Below are 6,839 nucleotides of genomic sequence, written 5' to 3'. Positions count from 1 at the left end.
CCCCTCCCAGCCTGCAGCCCATTCCAGGAATGCCCTCTCGGCCTGTAGGGTGGGCAGGTGACCTCAGGGAGGGGAGGAACACTACGGGCCAGGAGCAGGCAGCCCGCCCACATGTCCCGGAGGCCATGACCCTCGACCGCTGGCTGACACCGGGTCAGATAACATCCAGGGTGATCTAGTCACGTAAGCTGGTGAAGCTGGATGCCTGCCAGCAGGTGGGGGAGGTTCCCGGCCGGATTGCTTCACCCCTGGGGGTTTGCAGGGCACGTCGCTGTGCTAGGTGTGCAGGGCTGTGGCTGCATCCAGGCCAGCACTGGGGACCGGACATGGGGAGGAGACACGGGAGGCAGGAGAGGAGCACAGACAGACGTCCCACTGGCCTGCCCCTTCCCTTCCCCCTCCCAGCCCGCCTCCCCTCCCTCTCATCACCAAGGGGCCATAGTGGAGGGGTGCCACTTGGTCTGGCTCTGAGTATATTTTGCAAATAGACCCGACAGGATTTTCTGACGATGAGACACAGAAGGTGAGACAAGACAGAATCAAGGATGACCCAACCCACACCTTGGGGAGCCATTTCCTGAGATGGGGAGGGTGGGGAGCAAGGGGTTCTGAGGGATGTGCAGGAGCTCGGTCCGGGGTGTGTTAAGACCGCGAGCGCTGAGCTCGTGTTTGCAAGAGCAGCGGGGACGCTGATGTAAAGTGGAAACACAGAGCTGCCTCACAACCGCCTCAGTGGAAGGGGCCACACCAGGGAGGGCCCGGAACGGGTGATGGAAGCGCCTGGCCTGCTGACCACCATCCTTCAGGACCCACTCTGTTCAATGGCACAGCAAAATTAACAGAACAGAATCCTTGCCTTGCATTTCGCGAACAACATGAAAGGAACGCATTCCTCCATATTTTAAAAACCCATTCCCAGGGGCTCCTGCGTGGCTCAGTCAACTGAGTCTTTTTTTTTGTTTGTTTATTTTGAGAGAAAGAGAGAGAGCACACAAGCAGGGGAGAGGCAGACAGAAAGGGAGAGAGAGAATCCTAAGCAGGCTCCACACTCAGCAGAGCTGAGCTCGAATGGGGCTCGATCTCATGAACCACGAGATCATAACCTGAGCGGAAATCAAGAGTCTGTTCCTCAGCCGAGTCACCCAGGAGTCCAGAGCCTCTGACTCTTGGTTTCAGCTGAGGTCATGATCCCAGGGTTGTGGGGTTGAGCCCCGCGTCGGCTCCGAGGTGAACGTGGTGCCTCCTTGTGATTTTCTGCCTCTCCCCTGCTTGCACACGCTCTCTCTGAAATTAAAAAAAAAAAAAAAAAAAAAAACTTGTAAATTTAAAAAGTAGTAAAAGTTTAAAACTGAGCTCGAGTTCCAAGTAGAATGGATATACATTTAAAAAGACCTAAGACTTTCTTTTCACCCCCCAACACCCTACCTACCGCAGTGCCAGCGACCCTCGTGCCCGCACTGCATGGTCCGCGCTCGCAGGACCACCAGGGAGGAGAAAGCCGCAGCCGGCGCTAGCCGAGCCTGCGCGCGCGCGCGGGGGGGGGGAGGGGTCATTGTCCCCACGGTTCCCGGGGAGCCAGCACTTCACCACGCGCGGCCCCAACCGGCTCGCCTAATCTGTGCAGTCTCGCTGGGCTGGGACAAGTGCCTTGTGGGGCAGAGACTACAGAGCCCAACATCAAAGCGCCGGCAGGGCTCGCTCCTTCTGGAGCTCTGATGGAAGCTCGGTCCCCTCCCGACCCTCCCAGACCTCCCAGCCCCTTTCGGCCCCTCCCAGGCAACCCCCCTCGCTTCCAGCCCGTCGCCACCTTCCCACCTGCTTCCAGCCCCTCCCGGCATTCCCCGCCCCGCTTCCAGCCCCTCCTTGTCCTCCCACCCGCTCCCAGCCCCTCCCACCCGCTCCCAGCTCCTCCCAATCGCTCCCAGCCCCTCCCACCCGCTCCCAGCTCCTCCCAATCGCTCCCAGCCCCTCCCACCCGTTCCCAGCTCCTCCCAATCGCTCCCAGCCCCTCCCAGCATCCCCCCCTCGCTTCCAGCCGGTTCCCACCCTCCCACCCGCTCCCAGCCCCTCACACCCTCTCACCTGCTCCCAGCCTCTCTCAGCCCCTGTTGTGGCCCATCCTTGGTGTCCCTCCCCTCTCTGCCTCCATTGCCATGTGGCCCGCTCCCCATGTGTCCTGTCTGTGGGTCTTTTCTTGCAAGGACCCAGTCATTGAATCAGGGCCCATTCCATCTTAACTAATTGCATCTGCAAAGACCTATTTCCAACTAAAACCATCTTCTGAGGTTCCAGGTGACATGAATTTGGGGGTATGCTATTCAGCCCACCGCAGCACCCTTGCAATGGAGAGTCCAGCCGGGTCCCACAGGAAGCGTGCGGTCAGCCGGGCCTGAGCAGGTGTCCTAGAAGAGAAGGAAGGAGAGAAGGCAACAATTGGGGCAGTCCTGGAATACTGCCTGTAGGAGGCAAGGCTGCATCTGGCCTTCCCGGAGAAAGGGCAGTGTGGGTAGAGACAGGAGAGGACCCCTCACAGCGGGGACACCCCGGGGAGAGTGGAAGCCCTGAGATAGGAAGTGGGCCAGGCTGCGGGCACGGCGAGGAAGGTGGGGGTCCAGGACACCCTCCGGGAGCAGCAGGTCACTGTCCGTACACAAGCAGAGTCCAGCCCAAGAGGTCGGGCCACAGTGACAGGAGGCTGGCCCCCCTCCACGGTCCCCATCCTGCTTGCTGACCCCACAGGCAGGAAGAGACGTGGTCTGTGACCCCCGAGCCAGGAGAGGGACAGTCCTTGGCAGCAGGTGAGGGGCCGTCTAGGCTCCTGACCTTCCCTGCAGCCTCCCTCCTGCTCGCTCTGCCCCTGAGCCCCTCGAGCTGCCCCCACTGCCCCCCACTGCCCCATGGGGCATACACGCCACCAGGTGTCACCGCCTCCTGCTCTCTGCCTGGGTTCTGGCCCCTTCCCAATCCTGCGGTCCCCACGCCCTCCCCACTGCCCTGGGAGGACTCCCCACAGTCCTGCACCAAGAGGCCCAGATGGTCCGAGGGTCTGCCTCTCTCAGCTCTTGTCCACCTCGGATTCCCGTCAGTACACCTGAGCCTCACTGGTCATGGCCTCGGGCAGTGACTCCCTCCCAGGGCCCTGCCCGACCTTGGGGAGCGGGCGGCGACCTCTGGTTGACCTCGTCCTGGGTCCTAAAGCCCCATCAGTCGCGGAGGAGCACAGGCGGCCGGTACCGAGGCCGGGGCACCCCCATCCTGAAATGGAGGCAGGGGACAAGAGCCAGAGCCGGAGAGCGGGAAGGAGAGAGACGGCACGAGGGCTAAGCCGGCCTCCTCGGCCCTCGTGCTGCCCTCCCTCGAGGGCCATCAGGGAAAGGAGAGGCCTCCCCGGTGCCACGCGTGTGAGCGCGTGAGCGCTGCGCCGTGACCCCCGCCTTCTCGCCCCCTAACTGGAACAGAAGCGCCGCCGAGCGCGCGCTGGCAGCACAGCCACCGCCCGTCCCAGCTGATGGGGCTGCACGGCGGTCACAATGAGCGTCTGGAGAACCCGCTGGCAGAGCGGCCTTCCCGCGAGACTTCTGCATCTCGTACCCGCAAACTGTGTGCCGCCCACGTTTCGCAGCAGCGGACGCGGACGTGGGAGCAGCGTGCAGACTGAGGTGAGGTGGCCGCAGGGGGGCTGCGCTCCCCTGACGGGGGTCGTGAGGCTGGTGGCGCTCTCTCCCCGCCCCTCCCTCACCTGACTGCTCCGTGGGAAACCTCTGTCCCTTCCTTCATTTACTGGAGGAGGCAGGGACTATTATGGGGCATGTCACCGCCGTGGCAACCGCGTGGTCTGAAGCGCTGGGAGAGGACAGACGGGAAGCGACGGGGACAGTACATCAATGGGTCTTGACGTGGCTGCACAGAGCCGGCCGCTGGGACGACTCGGGCTGGGGGGTTGGGGGGACGGTTAATGCAACCCCACCGGAAGCTGACCCCAGGCGGAAAGCCGAGGAGGTCGCGCGACACGTGGGCCTCCGCCCGGCCAGGAACAAGCAAGCCTCCTTCCGGGGACTCTGTGCCGCCCCGCCCCTCCCAGGCCCCGCCCCGCACGGGAACGCCGCCCCGCCGCCCCATTGGCACACTGCGCGTCTCTGGTGGGGCAGTGTCCACCGAGGCCCCAGTGTCCCAGCAGCTCCCCGCCGCGTGAAACATCAGGAATAAAACCCACACGTGTTATAAAATCACTAAGGACTCTTCAGTACAAGAAGGTCCGTCCCCTGTCCCGTTCTGGGGACACATCGTTACCCTCCTGCACCGGGACGATGGTCTTTCCCAGTGACGGGAGTAGCAGCTGACACCTCCTGAGTCTGGCCCGTGTGCCCGGGGTTAAGTGTGCAGGCGGAGAGGCCGACGAGGGGGTCCCGTCGTTCTCTCCACTTCGCAGAAGAGGAACAGCCCCCGAAAATTAAATAACTTTGTGAAGTCGCAGTTAGTGGGGGCAGAGGGCCGCCCGGTCTCCGGCTGCCGCGGTCCGCGCGTGGACGCCCCTGGCCGGGGGTCCGGACCCGCCTGTGGCCCCGAGCTCACTAGCTGTGCCCAACTCCGGGCGGCCTCTGTGAACCACCGAGCTTTTTGGAACAGCGCCCAGGAGAGAGTGGGCCTGCCCGGCTCCCCTCCTGGTCGGCTTGCCCCCAGCCTCTGGCTGGTTCTCTGCCGAGGGTCCCAAACAAAGCAAGAGGCAGCCCCTCTTGGCCTGCCTACCATGGCCTCCCCACGTGGCCCCTCCACGTGGTGCCCCACCTGCCTCACCATAGTCTGGGCAGCTGAACTTCTTACATGCCAATTCAGGGCTCCCAAGAGGGTAGGCATGGAAGCTGCCAGACCTTCTGAGCTGCCACAGTGTCACTCCCGCACCTTCCTTTGTTTAGGGGACTGTGTCCTGAGAGGCTGAACGTGCCAGGACCCAGGGCCCCAGACTGACCTCGAACCCTCCCCACTGTCCCTCCCCTAGACTCACAGGTTTTCCCTACATGCCTGGGATGCGGCGGTAACACGACCGACCGGGCTTCCGGAGGGCTGGGTTCTGTTTGGCTAGCTTTCCAGACACGGGTACTCGCCAGGAAGCTCCTTCTGGCTCAGCTTTCCTGTAAACAGACACGAGGGAGGAAATCAACGGGCTCAGGGAGGTGAGTGCAACCACATCTCCTAAGGGGTCCCTCAGCACCCTCGACTCTGGCCAGATCCTAAGTGGGAGACTGGCGAGACATCTCAGGAGCCTGGGTGGGCGGGCGGTGGGGTGCTGCAGACGGCCGCCCTGGGGTCTTCCCGGAGCGGCTCTATCGGGGGCTAACTCAGAGGTGATCACTCGGAGCGCTCCAGCTCCGTGCACAGTCTGGTGGGCGCACGTGAAGGACCCACCCCAAACGTCCTGCCCACCCAGCCCCACTTGCACCCAGACACTGGTGCACACATACATGCACACACATGCACCCACACTGGCATGTGCACAGAGTAGCAGGCTGTGAAGCACTAAGTCATGCAGGTGCTGAAGCAGGAGTTACACGGGGGACCCCGGGCAGCCCCCCCCGCCACACCAATCCCCCCTGCCTGCTGCCCAAGGGCCCCTCCTGTCAGCCCCAGCCAGAGCCCCAGGCCCGACTTTGGTTGCTGCCGCTTGGATCGTGGGCTCCAGACAGGGGAGGGCGGCCGCCAGCTCTGAGGCGCGACCCAGTCAGCAGAGCAGGACCAGGGTGCGTCCCCTCCCGTCATGGCTGGCCCAGAGGGCAGAGATGGCTCTAAATGGGGACACTGGAGCTGTTAGCAGAAGACAGGACAGATACGGCCAGGTAAATGCAAGGGCTGTCCATGGGCCACAGCACGAGACAGGACGGCATGGTGCCCCCAGGAGCTAACGAGACTCCAAACTGCCTCTGGGTGAGCACCGCTCGGCTTTGACGCTCGCTGTGTGACCCGGGGCAAGTTACTTACCCTCTCTGTGCCCGTTTCCCATAGGTAAAATGGGGGCAATGACATACATACATCTCGGGGATGTGTGGCTGTGCCTCTGTGTCATTAGCACTACAGCAGAAGCTTCCTCGGACCAAGGACAAAAATCCACGTGGCAGATCCGGGGGGCCGAGGCCTCAGACGCTGCTGACCCCCAGAAGACCCCGGAGAGACCTCCTCCTGACTGGGGCGGCTGGAGAGGTGGCAGTGGCCTGGGGTGGGCAGCCCCCAGGAGCATCCTCCAGGCCTCAGGCCTGCTGGTCCCAGCTCGGTGTCCCCTTTACACCTAATTAGATTTCGTTGTAAAGAGATAAAGGCTGTTACTTTGTATCAGCACATCTTCCTCTGCAGGACCCAGTTCCTGAGAGAGGAGAGACAGGCAGGGAGATGAGGGGAAGAGCCAGCATGGGTAGACTCCGGAATAAGACCCTGACAGGCTCAAATTGATTCTGCAGCCCGGTAAAATTGAGCGCAGAGGGAATTGGATTTGTGCCCCGTTGAATGTAACTGCCTCTTGCTGTCTATACCAGAAGCTGTTAAAATGGTTATCTTTAGAGGTGTGTGGAAATTGTGTGCGAACAGACCGGTGAACCATCCTGGGGCGCAGGCTTCCTCCGCGCACGCAAAACGGCATCGTTGTTCCTAGTAACATCATAAACACCTTGCGCTTGTAATGTAAGCAGAATCGAGGCTCCCGGCAACGTCTCCAAGCGTGGGGTCACTGGGGCTTCTGGGGGCTCCGGAAGCAGGCCCTTGGGCTGCCGGTCCCGGGCGGCTGGTGGGCTGCGGGGTCTCACCTCCCCCAGCCTGGGGCGGGGAGTCGGGGGCGGGGGGTTGGGGGGAGTGCT

The 6,839-nt window shown here is 62.4% G+C and overlaps 2 long non-coding RNA genes across 2 annotated transcripts; one reads left to right on the top strand and one right to left on the bottom strand.

The window, feature by feature from the left end:
• Positions 1 to 946: 946 nt before the first annotated feature.
• Positions 947 to 4,037, bottom strand: LOC147575217 (uncharacterized). Its single transcript, XR_015242142.1, has 2 exons — positions 3,740 to 4,037; positions 947 to 1,284 (listed from the first exon to the last, which is right to left on the bottom strand). It is a non-coding gene; the product is annotated as an uncharacterized LOC147575217 (long non-coding RNA).
• LOC147575216 (uncharacterized) lies at positions 3,462 to 6,545 on the top strand. Its single transcript, XR_015242141.1, has 3 exons — positions 3,462 to 3,659; positions 4,997 to 5,171; positions 5,998 to 6,545. It is a non-coding gene; the product is annotated as an uncharacterized LOC147575216 (long non-coding RNA).
• The last annotated feature ends 294 nt before the right edge of the window (positions 6,546 to 6,839 follow it).

This window comes from Puma concolor, chromosome D3 (assembly GCF_028749965.1).
Source record: "Puma concolor isolate L17-30 chromosome D3, mPumCon1.1.hap2, whole genome shotgun sequence".
NCBI lineage: Eukaryota > Metazoa > Chordata > Mammalia > Carnivora > Felidae > Puma > Puma concolor.
The sequence above is the reverse complement of the archived record's forward strand: the minus strand, read 5'-3'. Positions and strand labels throughout refer to the sequence as shown.